Source organism: Notamacropus eugenii, chromosome 4, assembly GCF_028372415.1.
Source record: "Notamacropus eugenii isolate mMacEug1 chromosome 4, mMacEug1.pri_v2, whole genome shotgun sequence".
In the NCBI taxonomy this organism is placed as follows: Eukaryota; Metazoa; Chordata; class Mammalia; order Diprotodontia; family Macropodidae; genus Notamacropus; species Notamacropus eugenii.
Window position 1 is genome coordinate 374755542 of NC_092875.1, and position 8552 is coordinate 374764093.

At 36.5% G+C, this 8552-nt stretch overlaps 1 pseudogene; it reads left to right on the forward strand.

The window, feature by feature from the left end:
- Window positions 1-322: 322 nt before the first annotated feature.
- LOC140498545 (kallikrein-14 pseudogene) lies at window positions 323-1072 on the forward strand (annotated as a pseudogene).
- The last annotated feature ends 7480 nt before the right edge of the window (window positions 1073-8552 follow it).

Below are 8552 nucleotides of genomic sequence, written 5' to 3' on the forward strand. Positions count from 1 at the left end.
GACAATGCTTCAGTTAAAATTTTATCATTTAGAGACAAGAGGAAGAGACCTTCTCCTGGACCAGTCCTTCTACCCTTTCTTCCTGTGGGGTCATCTGGCTCTTGCCCACCTCTTATCTGCTTGTACTTCCTTCTTCATTCAGCCTCCACATCCTCTATCCAGTTAGGGGCACTATTAGTCTGCCTGTGGTACTCTGTCTATCTCACTCCATCGATTTCTGTATCTGCATTTCTGAGTAGTATTGTTTCTGTTAGCCAATTTTTTTTTTTTTTATCTACTTGTCCTCGGACCTTCCCAACCCCAAATAGACAACTCTTAAGAAATGTTCTTTTTCTTCTTAACACTGCCTCTTCTGTGGGTCACTGCCAATGCAGAGAAGAATGAAGAAAAGATCATTGGTGGTCACATGTGTATTCCCAATTCCCAACCCTGGCAGGCGGCACTCTTAACCAATCGGCAATTCCGCTGTGGAGGTGTCCTGCTGTCCAATCGTTGGGTCCTCACCGCAGCTCACTGTAACCATTGGAACCTTCTAGTGGTCTTGGGAAAGCACAATATTAGACCCCTGGAGCCCTCTCAGCAGTCAGTTGGGGTGGAGCGTAGAGTTCCCCACCTCTCCTACAATCCCAGAACTAGCAACAACGACATCATGCTCCTCTATCTGGAGAAGCCAGTGAAGTTGACCAATCAAGTTCAACCCATTCAGCTGGCAAAAAATTGTGCCAGTCCTGGCACAGACGGCCTGGTGTCCAGCTGGGGTACTGTATCCAGTCCTTTTGCCAAATATCCCAGAACCCTCCAGTGTCTGAAGATCAGTACCTTTTCTGAGGAAAGCTGCAAAAATGCTTACTACGGAAAAGCCATCACTCGTGGTATGGTGTGTGCAGAGGACAAGAAAGGTGGCAAGGATTCCTGCCAGGGTAACTCTGGAGGCCCCTTGGTGTGCAATGGGGTTTTGCAAGGCCTGGTATCTTGGGACATGGAACACTGCACCCTGCCTGGGTATCCTGGTGTTTATACTAACCTGTGCCATTACCAGACCTGGATCTTAAATGAAATGCAAAAGAATTGAAGAGCTGCCTCAGCCCCACACACCTACAAAGTAACCTCCCCCTCTCCCAAGGACAAGACTTAGCCCTCCTGATTTCCCTACCATGGGCTTCTAGAAGACCCAGATTTCCTAGACCCATTTCTAGTCTAGATTTGGATGGATGGGAAGGGAATCCAAAGGATTTAGAGATGTAAAGGACTTTAAACCCTGAAATAGCAGGTCTGTAAAGGACCTTTTAGAAAAACCATATACTTGAATTTTTACAAATGGGGAAAGTGAGGGTAAGAGAGACTTCCTAATGTCATATAGCTGGGGTGTAACAATTCAAGACTAGTGTTCTCTGCCTGATCCTGGGGTCTGAAGGCAGATCTATCCTCAACTTCCCAGGTATCCTAGCTCCTTTCATGAATCCACTGCGTTGCTCAGGTATCAAGAGTGATAGGTAACTTAGCAGGTCCCTCTTGGTCACTCCTCTCCCAACAATTTTAGATTAATAAAACCTATGAGACTTTCGTGATTGGAAATTTTTTTTTATCATTTAATAGCTAATTCACTAATTATCAAATTCATCAAGTCCATAAATTCTCCCTTGAACTATTTGGTGATTCCTCTTTCTGTCTCAAATTCATGAAATTTCATCTGGACTTCTCAGTCACTTCCTTATGGAAGTAATCAGCAGCATACTACAATACAGGTATTTTCCCTGTAAAGAAAAAATTCCCCCAAATAGTTTAAACTCATTATATACCAGGATAGACTTATTTATACAAAAGTTTCAAATACATATATCCAGACACATATTGATTTTTCCCTTGTTTTTAAAGTAATCATTTGTTGAAGGCTAGTTATCAAGTCTGTGAGATAGATTTGTATGTAATTGGTATGACCAATATCATTATTTTTGGTGGTTTTCAATTTTAAACCAATCTTCCAAACCTAATAGTACTATTGTTATATCAAAGGGTATTCACATTTTTATAGATTTTTAGGCATTGCTCTAATTTATCCTAGTAGTAAAGGGACAGAACTGCTTCTGAAGAGGTAAAATTTCTCAACTTCTACAGAAGAATTATTCCATTTAATACCTAATACTCAAATGATTTTAATTAACCTGCTCTCTCATAGATCATCATGATCTGCACCTTCACTCTTATCTCACCCATGAGAAGGGTCATACTCTTGAACATGTTGTCCATCATTCACTAGAGTTCTACTTCTACAATCCATAACAGTGAAATTCATTTATCTGAGAATATTCTTCTGTCCTTTTATCTTTCCCTGTGTCTCATGCATCCTGAAACCATTATCTATGCTGACCAGTCTCCAGGCATCTTCACCTATCCTGCTCTAAAAGTCATCATCTCTCCTCCTCCTTTACTCTTTCCTTACTTCAAAATTTTGACGTTTTAGCTATCCAGTTTTTGTAGTTCTCCTATCCTTGAATCTTTTGCTCTGTTGTTTAACTATTGCTCATCCCTTTCCCAATCTCAAGCCGGAATTCCTTCCAACATTTCTCTTCCTCCTTCCAGTATTCATGTTCTGGAATAACAATTGAAGAAGTCACACAACTGGGCTGACTGAGTCCACTACAAATTTATTACATCTAATCTTTATTGAATCCTAAATGCAGCATGCTAGTCCCTTGATGTCTCTGATTAATCTATTAATCTACCACGGGCACTGTTTCTAACCATTTGGCCTCTCATATTAGTTCCATTATTGTTACTCCTTCCAACAGAAGATCTTGTTTCATGCGTTTTGGAAACAAGTGAATCTGTATTTCAACAGCCCCCTCTTCTCACTAGTTCCATTCTTCAAACCATCTCAATATCATATCTCCCTTGCTCCAGTCTATAATTTAGCCTATCTTCCTGAGAACACCAAGTTTTTCACCTTTGTTCTTAATCTTCTCACCTTCTGTTTCATTTGAGCACTTTTACCTCTGATCATTTCTCCTATATTTAATGGTCAATTTATTCTTACCAAATGTCTTTTTCCTACTGCCTATAAATATATCTAAGCTTTCTCATCCTTAAAAAAAAATTCCTCATTTGACCCTGTCTGTCCTAGATATCTCATGCCTTTCACAGCCAAATTCTTAGGATAAACCACTGAATCTTATCTTCATTTTCTCACCTCCCACTCATTTCTGAACACATTGCCATCTGGCTACAATCTCCACTATTCTAAGTAACTTACTGAAACTGTTTTCTACAAGATTGATCGTGGCATCTTTATTGCTAAATCATAAGGTCACAGGAAGCTTTTTCTCACTCCATCTATCTTGCATCTCTTAGCCTTTGGCATATGGGACAGCTGGCTCAAAATACGCTTAGGATGACCACCTGTTTTTCAGTCTCTATATTGTTGACTGGTTTTCTTCTATGACACTAATAGGATGAGGGATTTAGAGTGCTAAGGGGCATTGGAGATTATTTATTCAAATTCCCTCTTTTACAAGTAAAGAAAATGAGACCCAGAAAGGTTATATAAATTCTAAGTATTGCATAGAGAGAAGGATTTGAAATCAGTTTTCTTCCTGTGGCATCTTTCCATATTACTTGGACATAATTTTGGCTTTCTAATAAGCTGTATATCCTGTTCATGCACATGACAAAACTTGGTATATATACCTTATGACTCATGAAATGTTTATTCCTCAGAGATTGAAATGAAACACAACACATGTAGCTTATTCATGATCTATGTAAGGACAAAGAAGAGGTTGTCCACCGATATTTTATAATTTTGGTATCTTACAAATATCTTTTAATGATTTCAAATGTCTTTCTGAAACCAAAGTCATGTTTTGTTTTGTTTTGTTTTTTTAATATAGATATTCTTCCATTGATCCTGTAAGTTGTAGGTCATAGAATATCAAAGTCTTTATCCACAAGGTCACTCAAAATTAATAGAAGCAGATAATAAGCGTGAATAGATAGTAGTATTAAAGATGAAATCAGAATATATATGGAGAGCTTTCCAGGTTATGGGATCAACAACATGAAGGACTAGGCATTTTCTCTGACAATTCTGACCTCTCAGATGTCTCCAAAAGAGAAATAACATAAAGCAATTTCAGTTCTCTCCATGACTTAAGAAACCTGGAATTCAAAAGAAGGTTTAAACAAAGGAAATGGATGAAGTGACTTCTACACTGAGCACACTAAGGACCGCTTCTTCACCTCCCACCCTACTTCCTCAACTCCCACTTCAGTGATGCTTCACTCAGTCGGTCTAAAAATATAACACAAGGAATAGCCACAAAACACCAGCTCACACTCTGATTGCAGTTCTCTCTGTTCAGTCCTGAGGAGATCCTGGCTCCATGCTGTAAAAGTTTCCAAAGGGCAATATAAACATACCCAAGTTGTAGAAGCACTTTGGGGACAAAAGCTTGTTAAGAGTAAGAGAAACTGGCCTATGCTGCATAATATTTCTATGAGTGTCAGGATAAGAGTGAAAGGAGCAAGATTTATGTCTGGGATTGAAACAGAATTCAATATCTCACCTTCTAATCAGAGCCACAAACATTCAAATTATAGAAATCAACCACATAGCCACAGTTTGGCAGCTCTCTGAATGGCTTGTAAAGAGTCAGAGAATTGAAAAATAGAGACAATAGATAGGAATTTGGAACTCAAAATTTGAAAAAGAAAATGAATAAATAATAAAATGTTAAAGAAAAAAATTCTACATATATATTATCAAATTCTAAAAGGGATTAATGAACTAAATATGCTTTAAAAATTAAAAATAATCCAACCTAAAATTCACACAAAATAGGAGATATTAAGAATTAAGGAAAAAGTATATAAAATAAACATGGGATAAATGTATATTATATATGCATATATAAAAATATTCTAATTACATTACATTATATATTCTGGTTATTTTATATAAGGTGTTAATTTGTATATGGATTCAAGCACATATAAGATCGTTTACTCATATAACTAGAGCAAAAGATGACTTGGAAACAATGTGCATATGCTGTGAGACTTTATGCAATACCAGGGTGGTGAAACTATCATGCTTTAGACAACAGAAAAATATTAATTGAATTAATTAGTTAATTAATTGAATATTACTCAGGATGTACTCCATGAAGAAAGGCGTAGGTTTGCATTCTAAATGATTTTTTAAAAAGTAAAGGACCAGTATGTGCAAAAAAATAATTATGGAGAAGAGGAGCCAAGATGGCCAAATGAGAGCAACGACTCACCTAAGATCTTGGACAAACTCCTTCGGATACCTCTGAGAGGAGAATCTGACCAAAGTTTGGAGGTGTGGAATCCAGTGTGAGACAGACTGTGTAGGATTCAGAGCCCAGGAAAGACTGGAAGATCCATGAGAAGGAAAGAAGAAAACCAAATTACTAATATTAAAAATGAAAGGGGTGAACTCACCTCCAATGAGGAGGAAATTAAAACAATAATTAGAAATCTCTTTTCCTAATTTTATGCCCACAAATTCGATACTCTAAATGAGAGGGATGAGTATTTTAAAAAATACAAATTGCCTAGATTAACAGAAGAGGAAGTTGAACACTTAAACAACCCCATCTCAGAAAAAGAAATTGAAGAAGCCATCAATGAACTCCCTAGGAAAAAATCTCCAGGGCCAGATGGATTCACAAGTGAATTCTGTCAAACATTTAAAGAACAGTTAATTCCAATACAATATAGACTATTTTGGAAAATTGGGGAAGGAGTCCTCCCAAATTCTTTCTATGATACAAATATGGCTTTGATACCCAAACCAGGAAGAGAAAAAACAGAGAAAGAAAATTATAGACCAATTTCTCTAATGAATATAGATGCAAAAATTTTGAATAAGATTTTAGCAAAACTAATACAGCATCTTATCACGAGAAAAATACCTTATGATCAGGTAGGATTCATACCAGGAATGCAGGGCTGGTTCAATACTAGGAAAACTATTAGCATTATTATTCATATCAACAACAAAACTAACAAAAACCACATGATTATCTCAATAGATGCAGAAAAAGCTTTCAACAAAACACAACACCCTTTCCTATTAAAAACAATGGAGAACATAGGAATAAAGGGAACTTTCCATTAAATAATAAGCAGTATCTGCCTAAAGCCTTCAGCAAGCATTATATGCAATGGGGATAAGCTAGATGCATTTCCAATAAGATCAGGGGCGAAACAAGGATGTCCATTATCACTACTATTATTCAATATGGTACTAGACATGTTAGCTGTAGCAATTAGACAAGATAAAGAAAATGAAGGAATAAGAATAGCAAAAGAAGGAACTAAGTTATCACTCTTTGCACATGATATGATGATATAGTCAGAGAATCCCAGAGATTCAAGTAAAAAACTACTTGAAATAATAAACAACTTCGGCAAAGTTGCAGGTTACAAAATAAACCCACACAAATCTTCTGCATTACTATATATTAGCAACAAAGTCCAACAGCAAGAGATAGAAAGAGAAATCCCATTTAAAGCTAGGGTAGACACTATAAAATACTTAGGAGTTTACCTGCCAAAAGAAATCCAGGGATTATATGAACATAATTACAGAACACTTTTTGCACAAATAAAGTCAGATTTAAGTAAGTGGAAAAACATCAGTTGTTCATGGGTAGGCCGAGCTTATATAACAAAAATGAGAATTCTACCTAAATTAATTTACTTATTTAGTGCCATACCAATTAAGTTATCAGATAATTACTTTCTAGAGCTGGATAAAATAACATCAAAATTCATTTGGAAGAACAAAAGTTCCATAATATCAAAGGGACTAATGAAAAAAATGCTTCAGAAGATGATCTAGCAATGCCAGACCTCAAATTGTATTATAAAGCAGCAATTATCAAAACCACTTGGTATTGGATAAGAAACAGAAGGGTAGTCAATTGGAATAGACTTGGCACTCAAGACACAGTAGGCAAGGAATATAGCAGCCTCCTGTTTCATAAACCCAAGGACCCCAGCTTATGGGATAAGAACTCACTATTTGACAAAAATTTCTGGGAAAACTGGATAACAGTGTGGCGGAAATTGGTCATAGACCCATGCCTGACACAGTACTCAAGAAAAAAGTCCAAATGGGTACAAGATTTAGGTATAAAGATTGATACCATGAGTAAACTGGAGGAGCAAGGAATAGGGTATTTGTCAGATTTATGGAGCAGGGAAGAATTTTTTCCTAAAGAAGAGATAGAAAGCATTATGAAATGCAAGATGGATAATTTTGATTACATTAAACTGAAAAGTTTTTGCACAACCAAACCCAATGCAACCAAAATCCGGAGGGATGTAGTAAATTGGGAAAGAATTTTTATGGCTAAGCTCGGGGATAAAGGCCTCATTGCTAGGATATATAGAGAACTGACTCAAATGTATAACTATACAAGTCATTCCCAACTGATAAATGGTCAAAGGATATGAACAGGCAATTTTCAGAGGAAGAAATTAAAGATATCTATAATCATATGAAAAAATGCCATAAATCACTATTGATTAGAGAGATGCAAATCAAGACAACTCTGAGGTACCACATCACACCTATAAGATTGGCAAACATGATAGAACAAGAAAATGATAAATTCTGGAGAGGATGTGGGAAAGTTGGAATACTAATTTATTGTTGGTAGAGCTGTGAGCTCATCCAACCATTCTGGAGAGCAATTTAGAACTATGCCCAAAGGGCTACAAAAATGTGCATACCCTTTGACTCAGCAATATCGCTACTAGGACTGTATACCCAAGAGATCATAAAAATGGGAAAGGGTCCCACAAGTACAAAAATATTTATAGCAGCACTCTTTGTAGTTGCCGAAAACTGGAAGTCAAAGGGATGCCCATCAATCGGGGAATGACTGAATAAATTGTGATATGTGAATATAATGGAGTACTACCAAGCCATAAAAAATAATGAGCAAGAAGACTTCAGGGAGGCCTGGAAGGCCTTATATGATCTGATGCTGAGTGAAAGGAGCAGAATCTGAAGTACTATAGTTTTTTCTGGTAGACTTGGAACTTCTTAATAATGGAAGAACTTATTAAAAAGAAATTATGGGAGGATTTATTGTCATTGTGAAGAGTTGGAAACTCTTTGGGAATGTTCCCATATACTAGAGAGTGATTTAATAAGTTTTATACGATTATAATGGAATACTATTGCGCAAGGGGGATAGATTTTTATACCCAGCTTGTTGTGCACGTATTCTCTTCCGTTTTTGAACCAATTTTGATGAGAGTAAGGTTTGTGAATTGTTTTCCACAATTCCCATTTTCTCTCCAACTATAGATATTCCTTCTTGTTCATGTATTTTATGCAAGAAAAAATTCTCTGTTCTATTTGTCCCTTATCAAAGTTCTTCCCTCTTTCTTACTCTTTCATTATTTAGAGATCATGTCAACATTTTGATTCAAATCAGTGATTTCCTTCTGTGTAGACTCCTAACTGTTCTACTTTGTCTTTTTTTTTCTTCCTATTCTGCTCTAGTCTTTTC